Source organism: Xenopus tropicalis, chromosome 7 (genome assembly GCF_000004195.4).
Source record: "Xenopus tropicalis strain Nigerian chromosome 7, UCB_Xtro_10.0, whole genome shotgun sequence".
Classification (NCBI taxonomy): Eukaryota; Metazoa; Chordata; class Amphibia; order Anura; family Pipidae; genus Xenopus; species Xenopus tropicalis.
The window spans coordinates 73,721,206-73,733,312 of NC_030683.2; positions in this window are offsets into that span (position 1 = coordinate 73,721,206).

Genomic DNA, 12,107 nt, shown 5'->3' on the forward strand with positions numbered 1-12,107 from the left:
TTCCTGTAAGCCCAGCAGCTATTTTTGGAGTCTATGATTTGGGATTAATCTACAAAAATTGGAGAGTTGGGAGGTATACTTATAGCTTTAGGCACAAGCGCAGGTCCATTTTTTTGCAGCATTGTATGACGCAAAGTTAATTTATTGCTATAAAGCAGCTCTACCAGCAGAATGTTCTCATCCTGGTTTGATCATCGAAAAATCTATAAAGATCCTGAAATCAGCGACAAACTCAGTAATATAGCTATAAATGGTTTATATTCTGTAATGAAAAGTAGAAATATAATAAAATGCATATTACATTTAAAAATATAGACTAAATATGCATTGATTGCTTACTTCCACTATTGTGTGCCAAAATATTTTTATTAATGTGCAATGAAATTAAGAAAATAAGATATTTACTGCGACCACAATCTTCCAAGTTTGTAACACAAAATTCCAACAGGAACTTAGCAGCACTAATGTATTTCATGAATTAGTTCATTATATTAGCCCATTCTCTTATAATATATCTGTTTTGAATTCTTCAATGTAGGCGCCTAACCTGTGTTTAACTGGGCAGCTGCCAACCTATGGTTAGTGATTGTCTGGCATTGGTGGTAAAAACTCCTAATACAAGACTTATCCTTTAAAGTGGCAGGTCCGCTGTAATTTCATAGTATTACACAGTAGGGAAAAAAGGCTGAGTACTTTGGAACACATCAGTTACAGTAACGAAGATACAAGTAGCTGAAGAACTGAATCAGTGTTTGGGAAGCAGCATCCATGGCACCCATGACGTATAGTAGCCCAGGGTCAGTTCCAAACTGAGGCCATATCCTGCAATGTTAGTCACCTGACAGTGCCTGTATAAGCATTAGTCAGGCAGCCATTGCTTTTAACCACTGCAGTTCTAGCTTTCAGGTGACATGACTCATGGGGGAGGCCACAGAGGCCCACCCCTGCCTTGCCTTACCTTATATCCCTCTCAACCACTATGACAACCCTAGAGAGCGCTGAAATAAATCATGAAAGTGCTGAGGGACTGTGGAGCCAACAGGGGCTCAATTCCCTCCGGCATGTGAGGAGTTAACTAGCTATTGGGCGGGAAAGAAAAGACCCTGTAATCACCCCCTCCCCTTTTTGCCTGTCAGCTCTCTCACAGCAGCGCTCACCCTGCAACATGGAGCGGCATCTCCTTCCCCCCCCTCCCTGTTTAAGCGCATTTAGCTAGTGACCTATAGGCCTGCGATTTCGGTCAATTTACATGTTTTATGTTTTCTTTTCAGGCTCTGTTACATAACAAATGAAAATAATGAAAAAAAAAATTGTTTTGAAGATTTATATATTTGTACATACTTGGTCTGTCACAGCAAATGGCGTTTGATAGGCCATTTAATCTCTGGTGTTGTTTGATGGTTTCCACATGCCCACTGCGTTCGCAATGGCCGGCATTCGTTATAAACAGCTAAAAAGTTTGTTGTGATGTTTGGTAAAGTTTGAAATACATGGCAAGGACTATTTCTGATGTTGGATTCTTTAATAAAGCTGTGGCCGAACTCCACCCACAAACGGTGTCAGTGTGTCTTCTGGTGTCATATGGTTACATTGGGGCTTAAGGTTGGAAGGGAGGGAATAAGTCTCCGCAGTCACCCCCAACATTTTTTTACAATAATACAGACCACACCTTATTTTTTATGTTGTAAATGGGTGAAACATAATTAATAATTATTAATTAATAAGAATAAATAATTAATTGATAATGTTATTGAAACAATAAATAACCATAACATTTTAATTTAGGGGATAACTATTTTACAAATAGTCCTAACAAATGAGCTGGGCACGGGCGACGCTACGTGTAGGGTAGCCTAGTGAGCCTAGCATACGGGACAGACTTAGGGGCTGATTTACTAAGACACGATTTCGAATCCGAATTGGAAAAATTCTGATTGGAAACGAACATTTTGCGACTTTTTCGTATTTTTTGCGATTTTTTCGGCGTCTTTATGATTTTTGCGTAAAAACTCGAGTTTTTCGGCGTCTTTACGATTTTTGCGTAAAAACGCGAGTTTTTCGGCGTCTTTACGAAAGTTGCGCAAAGTCACGATTTTTTCGTAGCGTTAACACTTGTGCGCAAAGTCGCGCCTTTTTCGTAGCGTTAAAACTTAAAAGGCGCAACGCTACGTGTAGGGTAGCCTAGTGAGCCTAGCATACGGGACAGACTTAGGGGCTGATTTACTAAGACACGATTTCGAATCCGAATTGGAAAAATTCCGATTGGAAACGAACATTTTGCGACTTTTTCGTATTTTTTGCGATTTTTTCGGCGTCTTTATGATTTTTGCGTAAAAACGCGAGTTTTTCGGCGTCTTTACGTTTTTTGCGTAAAAACGCGAGTTTTTCGGCGTCTTTACGAAAGTTGCGCAAAGTTGCGATTTTTTCGTAGCGTTAACACTTGTGCGCAAAGTCGCGCCTTTTTCATAGCGTTAAAACTTAAAAGGCGCGACGTTTCGCGCAAGTTTCAACGCTATGAAAAAATCGCGACTTTGCGCAACTTTCGTAAAGACGCCGAAAAACTCGCGTTTTTACGCAAAAATCGTAAAGATGCTGAAAAACTCACGTTTTTACGCAAAAATCGTAAATACGACGAAAAAATCGCAAAATTACCGATCATTCCGAAAAAAACGCAATCGGACGCATTCGGCCCGTTCGTGGGTTAGTAAATGTGCCCCTTAGAGTAGGCGTCTCTTGATAGCCACAGTTAACGGTGGGGGTGGTGTTTTGTCGGGGGAATAAGAGCGGTTTGAATTGACATGGAAGCGTAATAGGCCGTGATTAGCGGTACTCAAGCCTCCCCTAGGTGTATATATATATATAAGTATAAATATATCAAATTGGCTCCTGTGCGTCAGTCTCATCTAATCATGCTCTGAAATTGACCTAATGATTAAATAAGGATGCAAACAGATTAACTCAGAGCGTTTTTGTGTTTTTAATATTGAACCCATGTCCTTAGTTGACATGGATTAATGAGTTGGGATCTCATTTTATAAGATTGTATATAGATTAACTATTTAATATTTACTATTTATTTATTATTTTTAATGACAGATGAATTAAAAGTTAATTATTAATTATTCAGATCAAGCACAAAAAATTATTAAGTTTTTTGATTATTGATTTAGGGTGGCAGACACCTTGTGCAATCTGATCCTGTGAACATATTAAGGGGCTGATTTACTAAGACACGAATTCGAATCCGAATTGGAAAAATTCAGATTGGAAAACGAACATTTTGCGACTTTTTCGTATTTTTTGCGATTTTTTCGGCGCCTTTACGACTTTTCGGAAATTATCGCGACTTTTTCGTTACCAATACGATTTGCGCGAAAAAACGCGAGTTTTTCGTAGCCATTACAACTTGCGCGAAAAAATGCGAGTTTTTCGTAGCCATTCCGAAAGTTGCGCAAAATCTGGCGATTTTTTCGTAGCGTTAAAACTTGCGCGAAAAGTCGCGCCTTTTTCGTAGTGTTAAAACTTAAAGGGTAAAAATCGCGACTTTTCGCGCAAGTTTTAACGCTACGAAAAAATTGCCAGATTTTGCGAAACTTTCGGAATGGCTACGAAAAACTCGCGTTTTTTCGCAAAAAACGTATTGGTAACGAAAAAGTTGCGATAATTTCCGAAAAAATCACAAAATACCGATCATTACGAAAAAAACGCAATCGGACGCATTCGGCCCGTTCGTGGGTTAGTAAATGTTCCCCTTTGTGTTGGAGTACTTAATCATAACAAATGATGTTACCATTCCAGACCCTAGCCTAATATTAGGCTTTCTTCAGTGCTTAATGTATTTCATTACCCATCAGCCACAATATCCCCAATCAATGGTATTCTGACATCAGGGGACACCATGCTCAGGTTGGGCCAATACACATTATTTATCCAGCTATCCAGAACCAATTAAAATGACAACCAGCATTCCACAGCCTCCCAGAACCACTGTCATACTGCATTACTAAAAAATCTTTTTTAATTAACTGTGAAACACGTCCATGAAGTTTCTCATTTATGCAGGTCATGATGTGCAGTATCTACTAGAATTAAGTCTAAAGCAATTGGACTTTCTGATCCAGTTGCTTTAGACTTCATTCTACTGGGAACCACAGAACACATATCAATAAAACCCTGAAATCCCATTATTGCCACACCCATACCTTCACCTCTAAATTATTTTGTATTTTGCAACTGATATTAGTACATTCAAAAGTACATTATATTTTGTACAAAACTTGCAGGCCAAAAAAAATGTTTAAATAAAAATACAAAAAATCTTTGATCTGTCATCAGTAATCTTTTGCCATATGGCTACTGAAATTCAAAATAGTCATGACAATGTAGGGGATCAGAGAACTCTGTCCCCTGTTTCTCAGTCTGTGACATCATCCAGCCTAGCTACAGACTGGGGAGGAACCTGATTGGCTGGATGCCCCAGTGCACGTCTGGGAAGAGGTGTGCTTAAGTTTGGAGCCAAAAATCAAGGGGCGGGCCCAGAGTTGATAAAGGGAGTCCCTATTGTTTTTGCCAGTTGTTGGAAGAGAGATCCAGAGTTAGCAGCCAGTACCAAGTGTTGTGAGTTCAGACTGAAAGGATTAGAGTTTGCTTGGTTGCCTGTGATTACAAAGTCCTCTGTGGAATCTCCGTGTGTGTCCCCTGGTGTGAACAGGTATTGCTCGTTTGCCTGCTACGTGGGAGCATCAACCTTTCCCTAGGGGAAGGTACTCTGGGACAGGTAGCGCTACCTGGGGGGAAGGGACTGAACTGATTTAATGGTTGGGGTCTATCCGGATCCAAGTTGGGACTGGGTGGAGGCACTGCGCTAAAATCCCAGTTCCCAGTATCTTATAATTCAAAGAGAACGAAAATCTCCTGTACTAAAGCCTATATACAATCCAAATTAAGTGAGTGTGCCAAGAAAGGGTTACAACTATCTCATAATGAGAAACGTGTGCTCAACGTGATAAATACTTGGCACATCTATGAGTTACATGCCTTATATTAATGCAGGTAATATATTCAATAAAACATTATGGCAGGATTATTCATGGAAGTATGGCGGTAAATCAGATCTCAATAGTTAAATGATGTAAAATTGTAGACACTTTGTGCCAGTTATAAAGTTAAACATACAGAGAATGAAGGCATATATTTATTATTCCACATAAGTCACATTTAATAACACCTTAATGAAAAAAATTACTCTAATGGAAAAAAATAAATTGCCAATTTTATGGTGACAAAATCAGCCAGAACACCTGCTTTATTTTCACCTGTTTCCATGCTGAAAGTTTGGCAGCTCCCCAACGTTTTACTTGGGCTAAAAATGAAAGAATGTAATCTGCGTGGGTGTTTAAGAATACAACAGGGATATGCTACAAACGGATTTTTCCAAAGTGCGTAAAAACTTGTAGACTGCTAAATGCGCAACAGCTTGTCTTTTATATCTTACATCATTTTAATTAATTTAATAAATATACAAATAAACTGTTTAAGAAGAATGATTATGGACAGGATAGGTAATGTTTTACTTAAATTATTCTACTTTCTACAAATTATAGGAGCCAGTTAGGTGGGAGAGGTCAGACATAATTACAAGGGCAGGATGACTAATGATCCAGATCACACTGATTAAGTTTATAGAGGGAATTTAGCCATAAATCAAGGCTTGAATAATAATGCTAAGTAATGAGGTGACAGATCTGACAGGTAGAGTTGCAACCTCTTCAATAGTATAATCCTGTCCAAGGCTTAATGGTGATTGGCTGATGATGCAAGGGGGGATATGACCATGACATCTGTGAGAGGGATGATGATGTTTTGGGTGGAGCAATTACCTAAGGGGGGGGTGGTCTGCTGGGTGGATTTAGAGGAATTGGAATGAAAAGGTAAGATTTTACCAGATATTGGGGTGGAATAGGGGTGAATCAGGGGCAGAACAAATGGGTATTACAAATTAACCAGCAAGTACATTGTCTGTAAATTTGTAATACTGGTCTTGGATTTTTTTACCAGCCGATGTGGCAACCTTACTGGGATAGGAGAAAGACAAGACTTAGCACTCATCCATTATCAATATACACAGGGCATCATTAAGACATTTTGGGCATTCAGCTACTAAAAATGCCCTCCCCTTTAAGCAAAACAGGGATTGATTGTCCATATATTGCAATATACTTCAACTTTGTCAGGTCATGCCAGGTCTAGCCACTTCTACACTCAGTTTTATCTGATTCATTAAGAATTCTATTTACTTCATTATATAGTTTTCACAGGAAAGTTTTACCTGCAACCTACTTGCTTTCAATTTGCTTTTATTTGCCACCACCAGGATGGCCAGGACTGTAGGTTGGAAAGATGGGAGCTACAACATGGATCTGGCCAATGCTCCTGTATAAACTATAAGGAGAAAGGGAAAGTTGTGCGCACCACTAAATTTTAAACTTTTAGGCAGGGGTACAATGCACTCATTGCATTCCTGTCTAATGGTTTAAAATTTAGTGGTGAGCACAACTTTCCCTCTTTTTTTGCTGGGTTCGGAGAAAACACTGAAAAAAGTATGCAGTATGGAGGTGGAAATAAATACATCCCACCTATTTTACTATGAGTATCACTGTAAAGAACAATATACGAATCGATACAGGTTGCTTAAGAAGGAGTTACAATCTCCTATAACCCCCAAACAACACAAGGAGCCTAAGGATGAGACAAGGAGCCCAAAGTGGAATGTAATAGTGCAAAAACATTTTCCTCTGTCTGAATTTTTTTTCCTTAGGGTGTGTTTCATATAGCTTTTGTGAATCTGGAAAGGACCTCATCAGCCAGTGAAAGAAAGATTGCAAATTTTATAGACTGAACCTGTGAATAGTGTATGTAATAAAACTTTCTGCAGAAAAAGTTGTTTGAGGCCTTAAAATGTGCTTTCAATGTGGTATAATTTTCTTAGTTAGATACATTTTTCCAGCTTACAACTTTTAATTCATTTCACCCAGTGTGCAGCAGTTGTAGGGCAACAGATATTAGCTGTCAATGAACAACCTGAAGTCAGGGCAGACAGCAAGAAAACTGCTTGACAGGCCCTTTATCAATTTGTATTATTTCTTTGTATTTGCAGATCAGTTACTGTGCTTATTCTTGTATGTTCTATAGCACTGGCACAGTTACGCAAGTTTATAAGCAAAACAGCCCATAGGAAAATATGATTTTGCTTAATTATGACACAAGTTGAGTTGTGCTATGTCACATGGGGACACCAGTAGCTGGTTAGAAATGGATTTATATGTTTCTTTTAAGACAAATAGCCCTTTATGGCCTTGCAAAAAAATATATCACCTATTTATATCCAGGTACTCCAAAAACAAAATATAGACAGGATAAATGGCTGCTTATAAAACTTGAATGGTTTGATGGCTCTGCATGGAAATACTTGTTGGACCAAGATTCAGCATCACTAAAAAGCCCCCGCCAAGGGTTACATGTACAAAAATTTTGCCATTTGTTCCTACCCATTTAACTATGGGTGTGGGCAGCAGGTAGAGAAATAGAACATAAAGCATACATGTAGAATGGAGACTATCAATATAGGTAAATTCAAAATACATGCATGCATCCAGAATATTTCTCAGCCACCATCCTCCAAGGTGTGGTACAAAGACACCAATACACTGCCAACTGGACAGCTGTGGTATACTAAAAGGTCTGTAGTATACTAAAAATTTATTTTAACATGGACATCCTATTTAACACCAGAAGCACTGGGGCTCAAGAATAAAACTCGTCCACTCCATTCTTATACAGCACAAAGCATCACCTTACTCCCAGTGGGTCCTCAAAGAGGGGTTTTCATGATTAAGTTAATGGAGTTTAAGTTTTAGTTTGATTTCAGTCCTAGAACAAATTTCCCCTTTTCCTGGTTCAGTTATTTACACGTCAGAGATTAAACTATTTTATAAGAAAAAAGTAAGCACAACTGAATCAATTGTCTGGGCTGTATGTCATTGGAAACCATGATCATTGCTCTAGGGTTGTCACTTTTAAGATGGAATAAGACAACTCAGTTTTCTGTCTTACAGGAAATGGCAAAACTGTGAAAGAAACAGTTCCTGAGGTAACAGTCAGTGCTACTGAGCTTCTGTATTTTATTCCCAAGCACATAAGCGTTAACTGGGCAGAAGGCGCAGAAAGCACACAGTATTTGATCCAACTTCAAGTGTGTTAGATGTTTGCATATATTGCTATCATTCCATTCTATCCTGTATTATTGGCTGCTTAAGTTTTTGGCTCTCTTAGATTCCTGCAGCAACAGTATAGCAAAACTGAGTGCAACATACAGTATAGTAAAGGCTTTTTTTTATATTGTAGGGCCATCTCTGCATAGTATAAGGGGGAGTTTTATCAACAACTGAGTTTATCAACTAATTATGGTCCAAAAAATCAAATGTATGGTATTTATTAAGTGCAACAAACCCGAAAGCCTGAACACAAATGCTTGTAAGTTTCTATAGAAGGCCATGTGAGTTGTCCTAGGCAAAGTCAAGTCATATTTTCAATTTGAGTATTTAAATTGATATTCAAGTCTTCGCGCCGCCGCGTATGCCATCCCACCGTCGATTTACATTTTCGCCGGTGGGATGGCATTTCGGGGAGATTAGTCGCCCATGAACAGGGAGATTTGTCGTGGGCGACTAATCTCCCCATGTGCCAGAGCCCTAAGGGTTGCTAAACACACCAAGCAATTATGACATTGTTTATGGCATTTTGTGATTATTGAGCCACATGACTCTATAAGAGTACATTTACTGGGCAAGTAAAGCCAGGAAGAATGATGGCCTTTTTTGCAATGTGCTTTCCCAAGGCTTCCCAAACTGCCATTTACCTTCCTGTTGCCACCAGCACAAATGTCCTAGGGGCTCATCGATCTTCGATTTTTCATTTTCAACTTGATTCAATTTAAAAAAAAACTCTCAAAGAAAAACTTTGCAACTTTTCTGCAATTTACTATGTGTTTAAACGGCTAAAAATCAGAATTTTAAAATTCACCAGATTAAACTTGCCGAGTTCATGTAGAAGTCAATGGCAAAGGTCCCTTCCCAAAAATCCAGACTTTTTCGAATTGTTGCAGTGACAATTTGATAAAGTTGGGATTTTCACAGCAACAATTAACAAAAAAGTTGCATTTTTTTTTTACAACTTTTCTCACAGCGACTTTTCTGTGTTAATTTTTTTAGTAACTATTTGACATTCGGAAAAAACAGTTTTTGGACATAAAAAAAAAAATTAGAAATTATTATTATTATTATTATTATTATTATTATTATTATGTTTTAGTAAATCTGCCCCCCAGTGTTGTAAATGCACAACCGTATTTTGTGGCAGCGAACTGCCAATGCAGTCTTGGAAGACCAGTAAAACCCCAAATATCAGTGGGGAATGAAGACTGCACCTGTAACACAAGTGGCATTGGGATTCTGGTTGTGGAAGTGGCAAGCCATTGAGTGAGCTTTACTTATCATTTAAAAGAGAGATATGCCTGGAAATAAGCCTAATGATTCCTATTTTAAACTGCTTCACTTTCCAGCATTTTCAGAGGTGTTTTGGAAGATCAGATATTTTAAGATTAGTAAATTGCAATATTTTAATAATCAACATTCAGAATGTCCTTAGTACGGCACTTAAAATTTCCCAGCATGAAGTTCCTGACTATCGCCACTAATTGCTGTCACTTTCTTTTTATGTCATTTGATCTATTTTGTTTTTGATAACATGAGAGGAAGCAGATCCAGCAGCTGTGTGCCCTTGGAGTATAGCGTGCCGAGTGCCAATTTACTGGAATTTAAATCAGAAGTGTAACGATAAAGGAACGCAGACCCTGCAGTTGCTGGGGCCCTGGAATTCTCAAGGTGAAGTGAGGCCCTAAACAATGAGCAACTTAAATATATATTTGGGGGTTTATGGGGTCTAAAAAGATTTTGCTGTGTAGCGCATAGATATGCTACAGATATTTAACTCCAAATAAATACATTTAAAGTTTACTGGTAATAGTCCGGTAGGTGGTAACTTTCCTAAAGTTTAGCCCATTTCCCTTACTTTGGTGATGGGTTTTATGGAAGCAAGACATAACACAGGTTTATACTTGTCTTGCTTCCATTACTTTGTGCCATTGCCCAACAGATGCTACCTTTGCTAGAAAGAATAAAATACTATAATTATCTCTATCACTAGTGATTTTTTCCAGGAAAATGTTTTTCCAGGCATGGATTTGCTGCGAAATTCTGCATTTCGCCATTGGCAAATATTGTCATAAAACTGCTGCGAAAATTTGAAGCGAAAAAATGCTCATTGACTTTAATGTATTTGGAGTGAGAAAAAGAGTTGCGGTCACTGTAAAAAAGTTGCAGTCAGGTAAAAAAAAAAAAATTCAGCTGTTTCAGGAATTTTTCAGTGAAGCAGGACAGATCTGCTCATCACTATCTATCACACTGAGACAGGGGGAAAACATGGGTCCAAATGGGAGTGCAAAGTGGTTAGTGATGAGCGAAACTGTCCCGTTTTGCTTCGTCGGCAAAAATGCAGAACTGCTAAAAAATAGTAAAATGACTAAATATTTGTTAAATGTGCCTACCATGTGACTTTTTTTTACATGCATTTTTGGCGCTACTACAAGTTTTTTTGATGCATCCGTAACTTTTTTTACACAACTGCAACTTTTTTCTCACTTGCCGAATTTTTCATACCAGTGAAATTTTGCAGCAGTTTTGTGAAGAAGAAAACGGCAATGGCAAAATGCAGAATTTCGCAGCAAATCCATGCCTCATGAAAAAAAATCACTCATCACTAGAAGCAATTGTAAAGTCTACTCAGTTACATTTGGAATATCACTTAATGGTGAAGCCATTAGGTCCAGTAGTATGTCACAGTTCCTTACAGTGCAAGGATTTTTTTCTATTTAATAGTTTTTAAACTGTATTCAGCTAGAGAGAAATGGAGCCAAAGTATTAGTAAGTAGGGCTGCCATTACTGTGTGATCAAAGGGCTGCATAAAGGGAATGACATCAGAGATCAGAATATTTCACATCTGTTCATTAGTTCCAGGTGCCGGCTTGCTATTACTCACATCTGTATACTGATATGTTCAGCAGGGGTTGGCAAGAAAGCCTTGATTTGGCACATTGTTAAAGATTTTACTTTGTCATTAAATTCAAAGATAAAAATGGGTAATAAAGTTGTGTTTCTTTTCCCCAATTCTGTGCATTAGTCTTGGTATTTGCCCAAATTACCCTTGTTATCCAAACCAGCAGGACCATGCATAGCAGGTTTAAAGGTTAAAGGAAAACTATAACCCGCTGTATAACCAACCAATTTTTTGTTCTGAAACTGGTCCATTGCACAATTCTCCCCAATAAAGCTGTCACAGTAAAGGAAAAAACACAATATTAGAGATGTAGGCATAGTTCAACAACACTTGAGAAAAAACCAAAGGAGGGTGGGATGCTTTCACAGTCAATGCACACCCAAGACTGCATCACCTTCTTAAATAGCACAACGCCACCATTTCACTGACCACTGTGAACCAATGGAAAACAGGTAACTTGAACTCCTATTAAAACCTAACCTTCCTATTTGGTCCAGCAGTCATGGCCCTGCGCTCCCAATGAGTGACCTGCGGGCCCTCCTTTGTTTTTTTTGCAGTACTGTGTCAATAACACATAGAGCTATTCCAATGAGTGTATTGACACTGGGTCTTGTCACTTATTTGTCATCCTTGTGACGTTCAGTACATATTGAGAGAAATTAAAGGGTTTTATGATTCTTGGTTCTGTAACTAATAGAAATATCTAAATGTAAATTATGTTATAGAAAAATAAAGTTTTATTTAAATATCATTACTTCATAAGCATTGTCTTTGTATACTATATATATATATATATAAAGCAGAAAAAGAAGAATGCCGCACTCACAGGACTTAGGGGCTGATTTACTAACCCACGAATCCGACCCGAATTGGAAAAGTTCCGACTTGAAAACGAACATTTTGCGACTTTTTCGTATTTTTTGCGATTTTTTCG